This window comes from Camelus bactrianus, chromosome 1 (assembly GCF_048773025.1).
Source record: "Camelus bactrianus isolate YW-2024 breed Bactrian camel chromosome 1, ASM4877302v1, whole genome shotgun sequence".
Taxonomy (NCBI): Eukaryota; Metazoa; Chordata; class Mammalia; order Artiodactyla; family Camelidae; genus Camelus; species Camelus bactrianus.
Window position 1 is genome coordinate 15,892,912 of NC_133539.1, and position 22,129 is coordinate 15,915,040.

At 39.4% G+C, this 22,129-nt stretch overlaps 1 protein-coding gene across 32 annotated transcripts in view; it reads right to left on the minus strand.

Moving 5' to 3' along the window:
* LOC105070277 (uncharacterized) overlaps positions 1-22,129 on the minus strand; it is a 246,329-nt gene that overhangs the window by 166,698 nt on the left and 57,502 nt on the right. For 5 of the 32 annotated variants that reach the window (XM_074361170.1, XM_074361102.1, XM_074361031.1 and 2 more), the window contains one exon: positions 12,301-16,080. The exons of the other annotated variants lie outside the window; for them this stretch is intronic. The gene's annotated coding sequence lies outside the window, so the exon portion shown is untranslated. Of the gene's footprint in view, positions 1-12,300; positions 16,081-22,129 lie in introns of those variants that run through there. 32 annotated transcript variants of the gene reach the window in all.

Genomic DNA, 22,129 nt, shown 5'->3' on the forward strand with positions numbered 1-22,129 from the left:
TGGTGGGTACCCCCAATTCCCACATGCTGAGGGCTCACAGCTGCATCCCACACTGGGAATTGCCTCGGCCACAGAGAACTGCTTCACGCAAGGTCACATCTCCCAGGGAGGGTGGTCCCACAGCTAGTGACTAGCTGCTGTGGGGGTCTAAGGCCAAGCTCCCCTGCCTCAATGTACGAGAACCTGAAGGATCAGCCCTGCTCTAGTGCTCCCTTTGGGATGTGGGAGCCTCACTTGCAACTGTATGGAGGTCAACTTCTTGGTTTCCTCATCTAATCACCCTGACTTCCTTGCCAGTGTATTTCCCAAGAACCCTCCCCAACAAGCCCTCTCCTTCTGTCTGCAACTCCTTGTCTCAGAATCTTTTCCAGGGACCCAGTTTAAGCAGGTTGATGCAGTTTAAGGAAGAAGACCCTAAACTGGGATTTGGGAGCCAGCTCACCAGCTGGCCACGAGGACAGTAGATGGCAGAAAGTGGTAAGTAGGATGCAGCACGCAAGTTGTTAAAACTTTCACTGGTGGTCCCATGGGTGAGACAGCAGCAGAAGGGGAAGCACTAGCCAAGGCAACGCCTCTTGCAATTGAGGGACAGGAGGAAAGATGCAACTCCAAGAATGGAACTGGGTGGCTGTTGAATGCCATTGATTTATGAAAAGAAGTAATAACTAACTGAGGGTGATCAAGCACTGATTCAAGGCAGAAGTGAAAGCAACGATGGCGCTGCAGGACCTGGCTAACAGATACCACTAGAAACTCAAAAAGTATGACTGTGACTGTGGATTCTAAGAGAATGTCAGATCAAGGGGAAAAGGAGAGGATGTGAAGTTGGATTAGGGAGAGTTTATTAATACTCTTTCAGAATACAGATTTAATACTTTGGCAAGGACCCCGGGACACAATGCTTATACACTGCTAGGCTGGCTCTTGGAAACTGAGAGAAAGCAAGAGCCCACGCTAAGTGAAGCAGAAATGTCAGAACAGTGGACAAGATAAGGAATCAGAAGACTCAGAAAGGTGGGCATGGTAAAGTAGATATATTACAGAAAGCCGACTCTTTTCTGCAAGTCGGCACACAGAACACTCCCTTTGCCGACGCAGTAAGAATGCACTGGTGAGAAAGGCACCAGCATTAATGAAAAGCTCAGCCGTGGCCATATTCTGAAGTGCAGGACCAGGACTGGCAACAGCATTTGCAAGGCCCGGTACAAAATGCAAATGTGGGGTCTCTTGCTTAAAAGGAATTTCAAGACTGCAACAGCAGAGCATTGAACAAAGTGTGGGGCCCTTCCAAATGGAGGGCTATGTGCAAGTGCACAGGGGACAGTCACAGTGTCAGTCATGAGTGGGGCTAATGGGAAAACCTGTCATTACAGAACTGGGATCCCACAGGACAATGAAGATGACAGAATTCTGAAAGAACAGAGACCAAGAGGCAGCACTTAACCCTCAGAAGCAAGTGAGCACAATCATCACAATAAGAAGCAAGGCTGGTGGAGCAGCCAGGGGAGCCTGACTCAGAGAACAATGGGGATGGTCAAGAGAAGGCCGTGTTCGTGGTGGCAACATAGAGAGGCAGCAGATGAGAGTTGTCCTGTACGTCAATCATCAAGATGATCAGGAAGCTGAGAGTGTAATAGAAAAGAACAAATTTGATTCCCTATTAGATCTGTTCCTTTGGCTTTAACTCTGTGCCGTTTTCTAGGCTTAGTCTTCCTGGCTCTGCACCTTTTGTAAAACAATGTTGTCTAGAGCCTGAAATATACAGGATAGCCTATTCTCAAGGCTCTGTTCTTTAAGGATATTAACACTTCTGCACTCATATAAAGACAACAAGTTGCAGAATAGAAAATAACATTTGTTTTGTTGAAGGTTTTACAGGGGCACCATGACCTGACCTACACGGACAGCCGCAAGAACAAAGGATTCCAGGAACAAAGAATTCCTGCACCAAGAAGTTTGCAACAACCAACCATGCCCCCTCCCCTTTTTAGTACAAAAGGAGCCTGAATTCTGACTTGGGGAAGATGGTTCTCCAGGACATTAGTTTGCCATCTTCTCGGTTTGCTGGCTTTCCAAATAAAGTCACTATTCCTTGCCCCAACATCTCGTCTCCGATTTATTGGCCTGTCACGCAGCAAGCAGAACGAGTTTGGACTTGGTAACAGGAGCAGCCACCTCAATAAAAACTGAGTCTCTCTTGCCCAATGTCCAGATATGAGCTTGCTCTCAGGCCCAGAATCCATGGACTAAAGAAAGGCCAGTTTCCTCTGAAGAGAGAGTCTGAAGCTCAGCAGTAAGTATACTTAGTAGTAAGTTCCCAAGTGCTTCTTCAAAGGGACTAATGCCATTTACTTAAGTAACTGTATGTTGAGGACAAAGGAATGCCCAGACCTTTCCAGAATTGAAAGAGTCTAAATTGGCATTGATACTCAGGACCCAAAGCATCACCATGGTCCCCCTTTTGGGGCACAGAGAGGCCAGTAATATATGGAGTCTCAGTGTAGGTCCATCTCACAGTTCATTCACTGGGTCCATGAATCTATCCAGTGGTCATTTCTACCAGACTCCAAATATATCATGGAATGGCCATGAGAGTTGACAAAATCCTCACATTGGTGCCTTAATATGTGGTGTAAGAGCAATCAGAGTGGAGAAAGCCAAGAGAAAGCTCTGAAACAGCTCCCTCCTTGACCAAGATGGTAAATCAAAGCACAGGTTCATAGGGGTGGGGTGGCACTGCCACCTTCATAGTTTAAAGAAAGCAGGGATGGTGGTCTCCATGAGTTCTCAGTCTAATCAGAGTCAGGTTCCTCAAACATCACATGAATTATGGTGGAGGAAAAGGAGCTGCCACCAAATTAAACGAGTATTAGTCCAAGGGCAGCTGCTCTGCTGGATGTGGATTTGCTGTAACAGGTTAACACAGCTCATAGCATGGCGAGGCTACCTTTAATCTGGTAATCTTTCATTCTTTTCTCTCCCCATCATGAAGGGGGTCAGAAGCATTTTGCATTTCAATAGAACAGAAAATAGTATACATCTATGGTATGCATCTAATAATAGTATCTGATACGCCCCAGGGCTGTATTATCTCTCTCGCCCTTGTTAAAATATGGTCTGGGCTGTCATTTTGCACAACGTCACATTGGTTCACTATATTAATGACATTAGGCTAATCAAACCAGATGAACAAGAAGTGGCACAGACAACAGAAGCCTTGGTTAAGACAAAGGTGACAGAGTATGGGACATAAATCCCATGGAAATCTTAGGAAGCCATCACATCAGTGATGTTTCCAGGAGTCTGGGGTTTGCCAGAAAAATCTCTTCTGAAGTTAAGGACAAATGAGTGCTTATTGAACCTCCTAAGACAGAAGCATGTTGCCTTCTTATAAGACTTGTCAGTTCTAGAGGCATCTCATTTCCCTACTCAGGAATACTATTTGGACCTATTTGGCAGGTAGCAAGGAAAGCTGGTGGCTTTGAGAGAAGCCAAGAGCAGGTCCAGTCTGGGATCTACACAGCCCTACCTCTCAGGTCATACAACCTGGCGGACCCTATGGTGCCAGAGGTGTGCATCGTGGGAAAAGGCACCATGTGGAGTTTCTGACTGTTTCTAATAGGACAATCACAATGTGGCCCACAGGGTTCCAGAGCGAGGCCACGCAGTCCACAGAAAAGAACTGTACACCACTCGAAAAACAGCTCCTAGCATTGCCCTTCTATTGTCTGACTGTGGGATCCCAAGTGATCACAGAGTTGGACCATCAAGAGCTGGGTCTTTCGTGCCCACTAAGTTAAAAGGTTGGGCAGGTCCAGCAGCAGTCCAGTGTATAATAGAAAGTTCTGGATTAGATGCAAACTCAGCCAGCGAACACAAGTAAGCTGCCTAATCAGGTGACCTAGACTCATACCTGAGCCACACCTGTTGTTTCATCACCTCTCGCTCAGCTCACATCTTTGGCCAGATGCAGGGGGCCTTTATGACCAGCTGACAGGGGAGGAAAAAAAGGCCAAACTTGTTTCTTGGATGAGTTAACTCAGTAAATAGGTACCAGGCTTGTCCTCGTTTCATGTGATCTCACTCAATCCTTATGGCTAGGCTGAAAAAAGGCTTCATGAGGTCAGAAAGTTTGTCTTATTCACCATTTAATCACCAGGGCCCAGTACAGTGTCTATATAATAGGTATTCTTCCAACAAATATTTATTGATCCCATAATATCTTCCGAGTCCTGTGCTATGCAGCAGGGATACAACAGTAAACACAATGGAACTTACTAAGTTATAGTAGATTTAAAAAATATTTGTTGAAGAATGTAAGAACAACAATATTTCATCATCCAGGATCTCATCAGGAATCAGAATCCAATTCAAATGGCTAAAAATTCTTTCTCATGATATGGTCGGAGACCAGAAATAGTGGGAATCCTTTACCACCCCTAGACCTACAGGCATGAGAGGTGGGGAAGGTGTTAGAGGGTCAGATTTGGAAGTATGAAGCCAGGACCATCAACAGAAGCAATAGTTGAGGGACCTAGCCATTGCATAAAATATGGTCCACAGCAGGAAGAGAGCCAGGAAGAAACAGATCACCTCTCTCTTCTTACCATCCAATCTATATCAGTCTCTGTCTTTGGCAACAACTGGAAGCCAGCTCACTTGCATGGAAAAACCCTAGTGATGTGGTCTGCAGGGATCTCCTTCCCAAAGAACTAATCAGTGCAGAGAAGATGAAACAGCGGATGTGGGAGTTGGGGAAGAGGGTAAATGGAGAAAAGAGAATAGACTCCTTTTCTCCATTTTAACATATGAGAAAACTGAAGCTATCCTGCATCACACAAATGAACTGCAGAGACAGTATTCAAACTCAGGGCAAACAATCCCAAAGTCATTGCTTTTAACCAGTACCTTATTTTGACTCACGATATTCTGATTTCTGGAAAACCTGAAACTATAGATTGCATAAATTATATCTTATATTCCCATAAGCACCTATAAATTAGTCTCAGTGAATATCAGTTGATAAGGTGACAATGCCCTAATGACACACCTGGAAATTTGATCATAGAAAGTCATGTAATGGCCAACTCACTTCAAAGGGGAGTACGCACCATGTCTGAGGGTTGCTGACCTTTACAAAGGACAGTCTTTGCCATATTGGCCCTAGTGATAAGCTGGCATGAAATAACAAGGGAAGGTGTCATACTCCCTGCCCCTCCTCTGCACATCTAGGCTTTATACTCCTTGGCAGGGGGACGTGAAGGCTTCCCGGCAGGTATGCACCATGGTAGTTTTAAATGAATCCATTTCCAGATCCTCAACTTCCATCTGTATCCCCTAAATCTGCCCAATACTGTGTCTGCAGGCTGCTAGTTCTCCATTTCCACTTCTCATCTCATAATCACTGTTCCCTCACTTTGTAAAAGAAAGGCGTACTCTCACTCACTCTGAGACCTATCATGATATCTTGCCCCATAGTTTACTAGCTTGCCTGACACCAAACAAAAGAACACTTGGAGGCCATATTGCTCTTGAGGGTCAGTCTTTTACATGCAAATGAAGAAATACTCAGGGCAACGTGCCCTTCTTTAGCTAGCTAGCTAACTAGTGTTCTGAGTATCTATTTAATTATCTTAGAATTAGTGTTCTATACTACTCAGCCGTAAAAAAAAAAAAAAGAATAAAATAATGCCATTTGCAGCAACATGGATGTACCTAGAGATAGTCATTCTAAGTGAAGTAAGCCAGCGTGAGAGAAGAATACCATACAATATCATTCATATGTGGAAGCTAAAAAAAGAGAAAAAGAGGACACTAATGAACTCATCTACAAAACAGAAACAGACTCGCAGACATAGTAAACAATCCTATGGTTACTGGGGGGAAGGGGGTGGGAAGGGATAAATTTGGGAGTTTGAGATTTGCAAATGTTAGCCACTATATATAAACAGATTTAAAAAAACAACAAATTACTTCTGTACAGCACAGGGAACTATATTCAATATTTTGCAATATAACCTTTAATGAAAAAGAATAGGAAAACGAATATATGTATGTGTGTGTGTATGTGTGTGTGTATATATATATATACATATAGTGAACGAAAATACTGCAATGTGAGTGAAAACACTGCAACCATATCAGTAAACAAAGAATGCTGAAACCAAGTCATCCGCGGCTGCCGCCACCCCCCAGTGGGGACAGGCCTGCAGCCCAGCCTCTGCAGCCACTCACAATGGTGCACTCTGTGCGGACTCAGAATAAGAAAGGACAGGATACTGGCCCTAGAGAGCTAGGTGCTTGTCAAAGGAATGAATTCAATGAGCCCAAATGTTTGCTTCCTCCCATACATAGAAAAGCACTAAATTCTTTAACTTGAGATGCCTGGTTTTCTTTAGATAACAAGTAATCTTTTATTGTTCCAACTACCTGGTCTTTGTTGTAAAGCGCCTATATATCCTAGCTCCTCCCCTACCTCTTCAGAGCAGTTCCTCGGAGTGATCTTGAGGCTGTCATCCCGGCTCGAGTCCTCCCGCCAAATAAAACATAACTCTCAACTTTTAGGCTGCGCGTTTATTTCAGTCAACAATATATATATATATATGCATGACTGGGACATTGTGCTGTACACCAGAAATTGACACACTGTAACTGACTATACTTCAATTTAAAAAAACAAAATAATTAAAGTATTAAACAAAAAAGAATTAGTATTCTAAAATGAGATGGCTGTCACCAGGATGTATGTTAATAAATGTATTTAAATGAAAAAATAAACTCAGATGCTTCTAATGAAAAATAAGTCTGATTTGGTTGAATGATTTGACAATAAGAACTGGCTTTGTTAATTAGATGAGGTGGCAACATGTACCATAAACTGAATAAGTTAAATCCATAGGTCCACAGTTTTGATAAAAATACATTAAAAATCCTCATGCAACATAGAATATGTTGGAAACTACATCCTTTGTAACTAAACTCATGACACGTGGACTGAAAAATATGGGGGGTACACATCTTTTTAAAATTCTTTTAGGCAGTATAAGAGCGAAACAGTTGGAGGGCATTGTTCTAGATCTAGTAGAACAAATTTTAGATCTGGAAGGGATATAGCTATTTGGTACAACTTTATTTATAGAAAAACAAACAAACGCAAAGAAGTTAAACACCCTGCAGCCAATCCGTGACAGATCTGGGATTAAATCCTGAGCCTCCTGGTCCCTTAGGAATGACTCCGCTGGATCTACTTCTCTCCTAGAGTTCTGCCATCTATCCAGCCATCGGGGAGCCTCTTAATGCAGAAAGCAGACATTACTTAAATAAATACACAATTCTCTTCAGAATAGAAGTGCCAAAGTAGGCAGAATCTGCTTGATTGCTTGTCCTTAATGGACTTTAGCTGTGACACCAATGAGAAGAAGTGGGATGAAATCCTTGGAGCCTGAAGAATTAGACTGAGTCACAAAAATACTTTGATGGGCCACAGGTTCTGTCACAGTCCTGGGACAGCTACTGAACTGGAAGATCAATTTCTCCCAACCTCACACAGTGATCACATCTGTCTTCTGAAATGTGTTCCCTGAGCTTACCCAACTCTTCTCACTCCACTGCCAGACTTCAGCCTGACACCTGGTCGCTTCCCAAGATGCCCCCCTTTCAGATTTAATTAGCATGACGCTCCAGGAGAGCCCCTCACAGAGGTACAGTAACCCGTATCCCAGGGCACATTTGGTCATGGTTTTGCCTCACAGGCGATGAAATTATATCCTCCATTCATCCAGTCATAACTTCCCTATGATAGAGTTTATGTTGTTTTACTTTCCTGGTTTGGGGTTTTTGTTCTGTTGTGTTGATATTCCAGAGAATTTCTGTTTTTTTCTGTTCAGCTTAACAGAAGATGTTTACCTGCTCTGGGCTGAAAGGAATGAGGGCACGTAAAAACTACCTCTGAAAGCAGGTAAGGGAAAGCATTCAAGTTTGTAAGATTCCACTGACTTTCATCTGCAATGACTAATAGTGCTAACTAGACTAAAATCCGAAAACTATATATTAATAGTGAAGGAATCATCCATATTAATTGGGCATACAATTACAGTGGAACATTTAATAAGCACAGTATAAGGGCCAAGAGCGCTCAGAATAAAAATCATTGAAAGAAGTCCAGTGACCACTGATTCTGAATGGATGGCACTAATTTATAAGCAATCAATACTCTTTTAATTGGACTTTTGCTGTCTCTGGGTACATACATAGCACAGTCTATTAAGGCAAAACGTAAGTTCTCTTTGTTTTAGAGCTTACCACAGGGAATTGGAGATAAGATCTTGGATTAGGACATTTATTCCACTCACTAGTGTCATTTAGGTATGAAATAAAATCAAAGAAGCGGCTCTATTTACATCAGAGACTCCAGATGTAAAAAGATATTCTCTTCTTCTGTATGCACAAATTCTGTCGCCAACCACCTCCACCCTGCTTCCTTGCTATCCACTGTTTCAGAGAAGGCAAGGCCAGGTGCTTTATAGGTAGATTTTTTTTTTTCTGCTTAGTAAATTAGATACTAAAAAACACCTATTGACCAGAGTGAGGGCTCCAGATTTCATTCAGATGCCATACCTTATCACTCATCGCGTGTGTGAATTCCCTGACCTTAGGGTGCATCACCTATAAAATAGATAATAATATTTACTTCCTCAAATGGTGAAGATTAAAGGTTAGAAGCAATATACACTGTAAGTCAGTACGATGGCGTCGGCAAATGAAGCCTTCTGGATGAATATTTCACTTGCTCACTCACTCTTCAAAACAAAAAGGCCCCCGAGATTCTAGGAGACCAGGTAGTTCCATGGACAGTACATCACGGTCTCATTCACATCTCATTTCCTTGCCTTCTCTGTACCTTCAAAATTCACGTGATTCCACAGGCCACTCCCAGAAACAGCTAAGTGTCCTCGGAGCTAGCCTGACCCAAGCTTGTCTAACAAGGCCAAATCCTCTTCTAATGTCAGACAAACTGAGGAACATAGGATGTAGTCCTCAAAACTAGTGAGGGAAGGTTCTAGAGAGGCTGGCTGTCCAAACTGGCCTGGTTCTAAACGAATCAGTCCTGAGCAGACACTTTGACATAAGCTCTCCCCGCTCAGGATGAATGTTCAGTGCAGAAACGTGTGAGAGAAAACCTCTTAAAAGGATGAGTTGCAGCAAAATTCCGAAAGCCTTGAAAACGGGGAAGAAGAAGTGCCAGAAGCAGATCCTCAGAGCGTGTTATATCCAAATGCATCATCTGTTCTGACAGGCGGATTTCACAGGGAGCCAAGCCTTGACAATTCTCCTCCCCTGGTTTCTAAAACCTGCTCCCCTAGCAACCCATCACCAAGCGGTGCAGTGACACTACACTGCAGGTGTGCTCTTTGCTGTCACGTCCCTCTCGGGGAGGCTAATTTATTCAGATGGATGGTGCAGGTGGAGAGGGAGGGTTGAGCAGAAGATGGGAGCAGCTGCACACCTCCACCGTCCCCCCGATGTATACCCAGTGCATCTCCCCTTTATGCTCCAGCTCTTAAAATTAATAAAATTTCCACCTTGGAAACGCTATTGAGGAGTAATGAGTTAGATTATTTGCTTGGGCGAGGTGGGTGGGGCATTTGTTTCATTTCTTTGATAGTAAGTAGGGTAGCAAAACAATGCCAGTCTACTATAGGGTGTTGACATACTGGAACAACATCAGAGAAAAGCTAGTAACATAATGGTCGAATCTCGCGCAGTGAGAGCTTTGTATATTTTAATTCTGATTGTGGAAGGGAATAAGGAGGAAGCTTATAAATAAATAAACAAAAACTACATTAAAAGTGTTGTGGAGATGATTATATAAGATTCTAAGTATATACACACACACACACAACTAAGTTTAGTAAATATTAGACCAGGGTTGAACAGGGACCCTACCCTTAATATCTACCATATTAGCAGATGAAGAGATAGAGCTCTAAGATATTTTAATAAATATTTACATAATATGGCTATCCTAGGTCAATAGAGGTTAAAGCAACAGAAAGTTTGCCTTTAGGCTGAAATACGACAGGCTGATGCTAGTTCCATTTTCCTGTATGTTTGCAGCAATTCTAGAAGATATACCTCTCCACTGACCCATGTGTTTCTATTTTGAGCTCTAAACCATCCCTACTGTCTTGGCCCAGAGGTGATTTGGAAGTCAAACCGGAATATCCCACAGTGTGAACTTCTTAAACAGCTTGCTATTTGTCTCAAATGGTAACTCCTTTCCTAAAAGGACAAATGCTAGATTGATGTTGATTTCCTGATAAATTTAAATAAGTTACATCTTTTGGTCCAAATCCTAATTCCTCTCCCCACTATGGCTCACTTGTTCAAACATTTATTTACTATTCCAGACCCAGGTGGTGACCTAGGAGGTGCCTGATTTTCCCTTCTCCCACAGATGCACCAAATGTACAGCGACACACAGAGCGATTCCCTCTAAGAGATTCAGGAACTAGACAAGGGCCTGCTACACATCAGATGACTGAGAAAATCCATCAAAAGAGATAGGAAAGGCTGATACACATTCGTGCCATCATTTGCCCGGCACAGCAACACACAATCCTCCAAACTCCCAGCATCTCCCTGAAGAAAGAGGGGTTTGGACCCCACATCCGGCTCCCCAACCTTTAAGACTCCCCCAGAGAGACTGCCCCCAAGTCCTTAGCTATGATAGCCAGTGGGGCTTCTGTTCACAAGTCCCACAGGACTGTAGCAAACAAAGAAAAGGTTGTTAACCGAGCACATGTGAACTCAACGCAGTGCGGAGAGAGCGTTTGCTTACTTTACAAGCTGCTGCTGGAGAGTCTGGCTTCTAATGAGTACGCATTTCGATCCTCCCCAGAGCCCGAATGAGCTGGTGGGTACTTCCTGCCTCCCCGCTCTGGCTCATCACAACAATAAAAACAAGTGTCCAGTATCTGCCTGGAAGGTCTATGTCCACATACCTAGTGCTCCAACTTTTACAGCTGCCACCTAAAGCCTCAAAATGACCCAGCTCTGATGGCCAACAGGGTTGGCATTCACAAGTCCCACAGGACTACAGCAGTTGTTCAACAGGTGCCGGAGCGCGCGCGCACACACACACACACACACACACACACACACACACACACACACCCTGCAGCTCTACACCCGGACTCAGTGGGAAGGGAGCAGGCAAAAGTGCCCATCTCCCAGTTTCTCCCAGGAAGGAGACTGCCAGCTCCCTTTCCCAGTTCCTGCCTGAGGGTCCAGCCTGCCCCAGGGAAATGCAAATCAAAACCACAGTAAGATATCACCTCACACCTGTTAGGATTTCTGTTATCAAACAGACAAGAAAGAACAAGTGTTGATGAGAAGGTACAGAAAGGGGACTCTTGAGCACACACGGTGGGAGTGTAAATTGGTGCAGCCACTACGGAAAACAGCATGGACATTTCTCAACAAGTTAAAAGCAGGTCTGCCATGTGACCCAGTAACCCCACTCCTGGGTATACACGCAGACCTCGTTTCATTGCACTTCTCTTCACTGTGCCTCCCAGATGCTGTGTTTTTCACAAACTGAAGGTTTGTGGCAATCTTGCATCCAGCAAGTCTGTTGGTGCCATTTCCCCAACAGCATTGGCTCATTCCGTGTCTGTGTCACACGTTGGTAATTCCTTCAGTAGTTCAAGCTTTTTCATCATTGTTTTATTTGTTATGATGATCTGTGATCAGCTATCTTTGATGTCACTACTATAGCTTGCAGAAAGCTCAGATGATGGTTAGCATATTTTTAGCAATAAAGTAGTTTTTAATTAAGGTATGTACATTTTTTAGACATAATGCTATCACACACTTAACAGGTTACAGTATAATGTAACATAACTCTTATATGCACTGGAACACCAAAAAATTCACGTTAACTATCTTTATTGTGATGTTCACTTTATTTTGGTGGTCTGGAACTAAAGCTGCAATATTATTAAGGTGTTTCTGAATATCCAAAGGAAACAGAAATCACCATCTCAAAGAGATATCTGTTTTCCTATGTTCATTGTGGCATTTTTCACAATAGATAAATTATGGAAACAATTTAAGCATCCTTTGACAGATGAACAGATAAAGAAAATGTGATAGATACAGATATAGATACAGATATAGACACAATGGAATACTATTCAGCCTTAAAAAGAAAACACTTGCAACAACATGAATGAATCTGGAAGGCATTATGCTAAGTGAAATAAGCCAGACAGAGAAAGACAAATACCATATGTTGTCACTTTTATTTGGAATCTAAAAAAAAAAAACAGTTGAACTCACAGAAGCAGAGTAGAAAGGTGGTTGCCAGGGGCTGGGGTGTAGGGGAAATAGGGAGAGGCTGGTAAAAGGGTACAAACTTTCAGTTATATGATAAGGTCTGAGTATCTAATATACAACATGATGACTATAGTTAATAATACTATTTTGTGTAATTGAAATTAGCTGAAATGGATAAAGAAGATGTGGTATATTTACACAATGGAATACTATTCAGCCATAAAAACCGACAACATAACACCATGTGCAGCAACATGGATGTTCCTGGAGAATGTCATTCTAAGTGAAGTATGCCAGAAAGAGAAAGAAAAATACCATATGAGATCGCTCATGTGTGGAATCTAAAAAAAAAAATTGATAAATACAAAACAGAAACAGACTCATAGACACAGAATACAAACTTGTGGTTGCCAAGGGGGCGGGGAGTGGGAAGGGACAGATTGGGATTTCAAAATGTAGAACAGATAAACAAGATTATACTGTATATCACAAGGAAATATATACAAGATCTTATGGTAGCTCACAGCGAAAAAAAATGTGACAATGAATATATGTATGTTCATGTATAACTGAAAAATTGTGTTCTACACTGGAAATTGACACAACATTGTAAAATGACTATAACTCAATAAAAAAATTGTTAAAAAAAAAAAAAAGAAATTAGCTGAGCGTAAAACCTAGGTACTTAAGTATTCTCACCCCTCAAAAAAGGTAAAAATGCAAGGTGACGGATGAGTTAGTTAACTCAATGGTGGGAACCCTCTCACAATGCATATGTATATGTTGGTTCCCAAACTTAGAGCTCCCCCACTCATCAATACACAGAGGGCAAAGAGAGACCAAAGAAAGAGGGAGACCGCTCCCAGATTAGCAGGTGGCAGTTTTAACAAGTAAGAGTACTTACATACAAGACTTGTCTTGGGCGGCTACAAGAAGAACATATCTCCACACCCTCTAGCCAGAATCTTAAAAGTTTACACAGAGGCCTTAATGGGGTTCAGTCACATACACAGTCCAGATGGTCTCAACACCTTGCTTTCTCAAGGCTGCCCTTGAGAACGATTCCTACTGTGGGAACAGTAGATGGATGTACCTTCCAAAGACTCAGGGAGGAGGTAAGGAGCCTCTGATTGCCAGGTCCAGCTCACAGGTAAACCAGCTGTCATACCCTCTAGATGATCTCCTCCAATAGTATATCAAATCACCATATTGTATACTTTAAATATATTATAATTTCATTTGTCAGTTACACCTCAGCAAACCTGGAAAAGTTAACATTTATCTCCTGAGCTTCTGTTATTGCACAAGGCATTGAAAACATATATGAAAATTTTAAAACCCTGAAACTTGCCCTTAAGGAAATTTCTATCAAAATAAAAATATTAATACAGTCAATGAATTGTTATAATTCCAGATTGAAAACAATTCATAAAACAGAAATGTAATAATAAAGTACTATAATGATTCAGAAAGGAGAGAGTATTTTTATGGGGATTAACAGAAAAAATAGTGTGAAAGAAATGACATTTAAACTGGAAATGACATTTAAACTGGATTTTGAAGGAAAGATGGAAAGATGAAATTTGGATATTTAAATCATGGAGGAATAAAAAGCACTCCAGAAAAGGCAAGAACTTGAATAAAGCAGAGAACAATAAAAAAAAAGTTGTGTGAGGATAACAACTGGTTTAGTCTGGCTGGAATACAGACATCACGAAAAAAAAAATAGAGCGAAATAAAGCTGGAAGACTGTGGAAGGCCTGAAATGCCAGGAGAAGATTTTGAGTGGAGACTCTTGAAGATATTTTGAGCAGTGGTGCAGCATTGTCAAGCGCTTTGGGATGACTGATTGGGCAGCCATGTCTCAGACAGTTTTGTTAGAGAGAAAGGAACTGACTGCAACTGCTTAATAAGTGGTTGTGAAGGGTCAACACAAGGCCGTGAGAATGGAAATGGAAGGAGGCAAAGGGGTCAGAAAGCAGAATGGACAGGAGCTGGCGTCAGCTGGAGCAAGAGCAAAGTTAACCGGGGCTGATGAGTTTCAGAGCCTACGTGATTAGAAGCACCGTGTCTCTTTGCAAGAAGAGAGAAGAGCTGAGACCTGGCTCCATCAGGAAGACGCTGGCATGAAGAAGTGGTGACACTGATAACCACTGCCAGGCGACAAGGAGGGTTGCCCGTGTGGAGTGTCATAAAGCCACTGGAAGCAGAAATAGCAATTTTTTATACATATATATGCACACATATGCACACAGAGCCATGATCGGACGGGAGTGGGTAGTATCATGATAGAGTCACAATTTATTTTCAGAAAGAAACGGTGGAGCTCTCCTGCTGGGGGCTCATCGAAACGTGTCAAAGGAATCGCAGAGAAAGTGCTGAATAATGTTGGCACCCTCCACGGCCAGGTGGGAACGGATATGAACCCACCTTTTGGAAAGCATTTGGGTAAATGTCCATTAAAATTTTCATAAAATAAGGCCACATTATTTCACTTCCAGGAGCAGAATCTAAGTAAATTATCCAAATATAGGGAAGCTTCTTATAGGCAATCATCACTGCATTATTAAAATGAGTCAAGTAAATATTCTATACCTGGTTGGGATTAAGGGTACTTGAATGTAAACATTTATCAGAACTCATCAAATTATTCTCTTAGGATCGGTACATTCACTATAAATTTTATCTCAAAAATTAAATAATAAGTATATATAAACACAATTTCCTTCTTACAAATAAAAGAGCCAAATACCAAATTAACCCAAATGGCCCAACACAGAGAACTATTACCCTTGGAGGATCCATTTGATTCTATCCCATGATGTTATTAAAGTAAAGATTTAATCTTGAGTGTTCTTAATAATATAGGAAACATATGTTAAGACATAGGTTAAAAAATAAATACAAAATGCTATAGAGAATATAATCATAAGAGTGTCAAAATATGCACCAGAGACAGACTGAAGTTTAGTATGTCTAAATATTAACAGTAATTGTCATGATGGGATTATGAATGTTTTTCTTCCTTTTTTTTTCTGTATTTTCTATATGTTATATAATGAGCCTTATTAGAGCAAGAAAATTTCTTTTATTATCTTCAATATTGAATCAGGCGCAGCTCCCAGTCACTTCCCACCCCCTCTCCATGTGCTTCTCAAGCAAATTAGCAGCCTGGATGGCACCACTCCTAATCAAGGATAAGAATTAATCCAAAAGGATCTAACATAAATACAATCCAAAATGGAAATTCCTTCCATAAATCAAGTTAGCAAATTCATAACCACATTGGAAATAAGGTTTAACAGCAGGCTAGAAAAATAAGAGATTTCTAGAAGTAACAGAGCAACAGAAAATAGACTGGCAAAATAACCCAGAAGAGCTAAGGAACCACTCTCGGTAGACACATAAAACATCCCCCAGTGGCGCTCTTTCCTGGAGAACTCCAGAATAACGCCGCAGTCAGAGGCAGTGGAGGCAGGGAGGACAGTGTGCCAGTGTACGAGGTAATTCACTGAAGAGTGGCACAGATAAGGCAGCAGCTCGCACTCCCCCGTCTATTGCGTTTGTCCCCAGCTTAGAGCTACGACTGGCCCTCCTAAGAACTCTGACGTGTGAGATGATCAGGGTGGCTACTGAGCAGAAGAAAGGGACAGTTCCCTCCTGCCAGGAGGTACCAGCAGCCTCATTCCCAGAAGTCCAACCTCCTTCACACTTTCCCAGCCTCCCTTTGGTCCTCTTCTCCTGTAGACACACCAGAGGTAATTAGAGTTTGCATCAGTGGCCAGACAAACAGGGATGCTCATCTGGGCTGAGAAGATACACCCGAAAGCAACGAACTGTTCCATCTAGAACCTCAACCATAAATAAGAGCAAACAAGAAACACTAAGCATTTATGGAAGTTAACACCACAAAAGAGACACTCTGAACTCAGTAAATACCTATTACAGGAAAAATGTGTTTTTACTGGAAAAAAACTTTATTATAATAAAAAATTAAGTATAAATATTGGGCAAAAAGCCAGAACAACTATTATTATCAAACAATGTGAGTGTCCATCTAGAATACTTGAAAGATTCTACTAATAAATTTTTAGGACAAAGGATTTAGTTAGGTGAATACATGATCAACATATGAGAATTAATAGTAGCTTTTTTTATACCTAAAATAACTAATTAGAATGTACTTAAAGATTCTATTATAATAGCAAAGAAAAACATTACATATTATAATTAAGTCCAAGAAGAGATATGTAATACATTTATGGAGAATGTTGTAAAATTTTGCTGAAGAAAGAAAAAGAAGCTCTAAATTAACAGAAGGGTAACCAAGGTTCTGGATGGAAAGACTCAATATTAAAAATATCAGATCTGTCCAAGTTTATATATGAATTTGATATAATTCCCAATCAGAATTCTAAAAGGCTGTTTTACAAAATAAATGAAATGACACAGATAGTAAAACCTGGAAAAACAGAATGATGAGGGGGACCTTACACAACCATTCTAAATATGAAAAATAGCGTGGCATTGGTCCAAGAATAGATAAAGAGATCAATATGAAAAGATAAAGCAGGTGATATTTCAGATCAGGAGAGAAAATAATTCAATACATACTGTTGGAATAATGGGCTAATCTTTTACAGACAGATTAAAAACTAAGCTCAATGAAACATTAAAAGCATTAAAAATGATATAAGTATTAGAAAAAATATAGAACTTTATGTCTTAAAGGGGGAAATTCTCTCATAAGCAAAGACAACAAAAGCCATAAAGTTAAAAGATTTGGCTATATAAAAACTCAAATATTTTGAATAATGTAAAGCTTGTAAAATTGAAAGATGAGATACCAACTGGGGGAAAATATTTTCAACATTTGTAATAGATAAGTATTAATAACCAATGTAAATGGCCCCTAGAAATTAATAAAAAGTGAAAAAAAGCTTACTAAAAATAGACGAATTCACAAAGAAATATGTGTCTACGGAGTATTTTTATAAAATGCTGAAGCTCCATTGTAATTTGAAATATGCAAATTTTTTAAATAATGAGTTAATATTTTTAACTTACAGTCAAAAATGAAAAAGCAGGATAATATTCCATTTTGACAAGGGTGAATATAGGGAAACAGACTCTAGTCTTTGGAACAGTAAATTGGAACAGACTTTTTGAAGTACAATTTTTTGATACTTTTCAAAATTTTATTTGTGTATTTTCTTATATCTACAAAGTCCCCTTCTAGGAGTATATGTGATAAGTAACTCACAGTATCCACACCGAGGACTGTTCACTGAAACCTGGAAGACATTATGCTAAGTGAAATAAGCCAGACAGGGAAAGACAAATATTGCATGACCTCACTTCAATGTGGAATCTGAAAAAAATCAAACTCAAAGAAACAGAGAGTTGAATGGTGGTTACCAGGAGCTGGGGGATAAGGGAAGTGGGGAGATGTTGGTCAAACAGCATAAACTTCCAGTTATAAGATGAATAAGTTCCAGAGATCTAATGTACAGCATGGTGACTGTAGTTAATAATGTATTGTTTACTTGAAATTTGCAGAGGGTAGGTCTTAAGTATTCTCACCACACACAAGAAAAGGGAACTATATGAGCTGGTGGATACATTAACTAGCTTGACTGTAATTATTTCACAATGTCTACATACACCAAAGATCGCATTGTACATCTTAAATATATACAATTTTGATTTGTAAATCACACCTCAGGAATTCTGGGGGGAAAAAGAACTATTCACTGCAACATTTTAAGGTATGTGGCCAAGAACAGTAGGTGGTTAAAGAATCAATATTATAGTCATAGTGTACAGTGCTATGAAAGTCATTTTGTGGGAGAAAAGGAAGTAACAGCATAAAAAGATCACTGAGATACATTAGTGAAAACAAAATTCTTATGTATAAGCATACACAGGAAAAGGTCAAAAAATTGACAACGCAAAGCATTACACAGTAGTCACTTATTTGACAGGGATGGGGTGAAGGACTGAGAGGAAGTAAAAGCTAACTTTCACTTTTACTATCTATATTTTTTATTGTTTGACTTTTTTTAATGACCATATGTGGAGACCAGCAGGAATGATACACTCAGGAAAGTTTTTACAGTCATGACAAATGTTTACTCAACCAAGGTAAAATACCTCGGCCATTTAAATAAAACAAAGGTATACCTGATGGTGGTGTGAGCATGGCTCCCTACAGCTTTCCTTGTGTGGGTCAGCTTCTTCAGGCAAGCCAGGTGAGGGTCTTGCCACATAGACTAGCCTTGTTCCTCTCTTCAAACTAGGGCTCTCTTTCTTCTGTTTCCTTCAGCCCAGGAAGTCACATCCTAGAGTCAGCCCCTGCCTTACACAGTGATGCTCCGCCCTGTGGATGGTCTCTCCCACCATCTAAATCCAGTCTCCCCATTCCTGATGCCAGATTTCTAACTCTCCCATCTAGGGAATGCTCTCAACTGGCAATGGTCTTATTGTTTAACACTTGTAAAATTCTTTCAAATCAAGGGGTAAAAAATTAGAATATACATGAAAAGAAGTACCACAGGGGAAATGGCGGCGGGGAGGGGAAAGACTTAGACAAATAATTCTCTACACTCCCAATGAAATTAAAGAGGGACAAGAATTAACTGAAAAGAATTCTGAGGAGGGATATGAAATTAAAAAGGAAATAATAAAAGTGGTAAACGTGAACTGGCTGAGTTTACAAAAGATATCAAAATTAACATTACAAACACCACAGAAATGAAAATGATAATAGAAACACAAAAACAATACAAAAGGTGCTATTTTTAAAGAGAATTGGAACATGGAAGAAAGACTTATAAAAATCCCAAAACTTAAATGGCAAAGAACAAAGAGACAAAGATAATTAGAAAGATATATATGGAGAGAGATCAAATAGAGCCAACGTGGGCTTGACCAGAAAAGGGAGTCAAGCAAATGAATCTGGAAATAATATTCAAATCTTAAGTAGAACACATTTCTGAAGTAAAGGGAGGCCTGAATGTGAGGACCAAAGGGCATACCATGTCCCAGAGAAAAGCAATTCATTCTAGTAATCAATATAATATTTTCTGGGGAGGCTGCTTATCTTTAAGAATAAAAATAAAATTATAGAAGCATTCAATCAGAAAAGTAATGCACCTACCAAGGAGGAAAATCAGAGTGAACTCAGATTTCTTCACAGCAACATTTAGTATCCCAAAAACTGTGAGCCAAGAAGTTTACAGATAGCCCCTCTTGTGGAACAAAACACTACTTGATGATAAATTCTCATCAAACAAGAGCTACAGTGAAAATAACTGAGAAAGGAAGAATTCATGGCACAAAAGTATTTGTGATTTGCATTGAGTTGATTAGAATATAGAAGTAGAGCTGAACAATTATGCGAACTTACAAACATTGAAATGTGCAAGTAAGAATATAACTAAGAAAAAATGGGCAATGGTGGAAAAAAGAGATGGAAGAAAGTATGAATATGCTAATTTCTTAATCTTTCAAATCCGGAGTTAAAATACATTATTTATTCCTGATGGTCCAAATTTCCCTCTGATTTCTCCCCTCTGTCTGAAGAAAAAATTCCTTTAGCAATTCTTTAGCTGTAATGTCAGGCCTAACATTAGAAAAAATATGAATCATCATATATTAATAGACTAAAATTGAACAACCACATGATCATCTCAATAGATGCAGGAAAAAAATGTACAGACTTCAACACCCATTTGTGATAGAATCACTTGTAGCAAACTAGGAATAAAATAAAACCTCCTCAATCCAATAAAAAGATATTCATTTTTAAAAAACCCTAAAAACAAAAAAAGACTACTGAAAGTTACTGACAGGAATTAAAGACTACTAGGTAAATGGAGAGATATACTGTGCTCAGGAATTAGATAATGTAAATTTGTAAAATAAGATATCTGTTATCCTCAAATTAATCTATAGATTTGACACAATTCCCAAATCCCAATAGTGACTTTTGTAGAAATTACATGCAGATTCTAAAATTTATATAGAAATTCAAAATACCCAGAATAACCAAAAGAAAAATAAAGTTGGAAGTCTTTTGAAAAAGAAAAACAAAATTGAAGTCTTAAACTCCCACTTAGTATAAAGCTTACACTTAGATTTAGTATAAAGCTGTAGTAATCAAGTTAGTTTGGTATTGGCATATAAATCAATGGAACAGAATAGTGAGTCCAGAAACAAACCTACACATACATAGTTCATTGATTACCAATAAAGGGGCCAATGTATTTCACTGTGAAAAAGGTATTCTTTTTGCATACAGTGCTGGAAATTTGGATATTCACATACAAAAACAAAAGAAAGAACATCAACCCTCATCTTTACATTATATCCAAAATTTAACTCAAAAAATGATCATAGACCTTAGATCACAAACCTGTAAGAATTAAAGCTTTAAAACTTCTAGAAGAAAATAAAGGAGAAAAATTTTATTACCTTTAGTTACACTAGATTTCTATAAAAACACACACTATAAAAGCAAAAAAATTAATAACTTGGACTTTAAAAATTAAAAAGTTTTCCAAATGTATATAATAAAACAGAAATAGACTTACAGATATCGAGAACAAAATAGTGGTTACCAGTGGCAGAGGGACAGGAGGGACAAGATAAAGGTATGGGATTAAGAGATACAAACTACTATGTATAAAGTAAATAAGCTACAAAGATAAATTGTACAGCACAGGGAAATGTAGCCATTATTCTGTAATAACTTTAAATGGAGTGTAATTATAAAAATATTGAACCACTATGTTGTAACCTGAAACTAATATTGTAAATCAAACATACTTCAATAAAATAAAAACATTAAGTCTGCTCTTCAAAAGACACTGTTAAGAAAATAAAAAGACAAGTTGTAGACTGGGATAAAATATCTACAAATCATATAGCTGATAAAAGATTTGCTTTAAGAATATATAAAGAACTCTTACAACTCAATAAGACAAAGAATCCAATTTAAAAACTGGGAAAATTTTTTGAAAAGACACTTCATCAAATCAGGTTGATAAATGGTAAGGGAGCATATGCAAAGATACTCACCATCATTAGTCATTAGGGAAGCATAAGTTAATTGCGTTACACGTACACACTGATATACCACAAAACACTCATTAGAATTAAAAACAGAAACAAAAACAAATTTAAAAGCCACCTAACTTAAAATACCAAATGATAATGAGAATGTGGAGCACCTGAATCACTCATATGTCGCTGATGAAAATACAAAATAGTACATCCACGTGAAAAAAGTTTGGCAGTTTCTTATTAAGTGAAATATACTCTTACCATGCAACTCAGCAATCTCACTCCTAATTATTTACCCAAGAGAAACATATGTCCAAAGACATGTATTTGAATGTTCATAGCCATGTTTTTCATTAATAACCAAAACATAGCAAGCAACCTAAATGTCCATCAACTAGTGAATATATACAAACTGTTGTATATCCACGTAATGGAATACTAAGTGAAAAAATCCAGACACACAAAAAACCCTGCATATTCTATGACTCCATGTACACAAAATTCTAGAAAGGACAAAACTACGATGACAAAAGCCATTTAGCGGTTGCCGGGGGGAACACAGGGAAAGGCCATTGACTAAAAAGGACCAGGAGGGAACTTTATGGAGTGATAGATATGTTTTAGATCATAATTGTGGTGTTTATTACACAATTGTAATGTAAGCTATATTTTTGTGTAACTATACAAAAATGCAACTTATAAACTGTGTTTTTGTGTAACTACA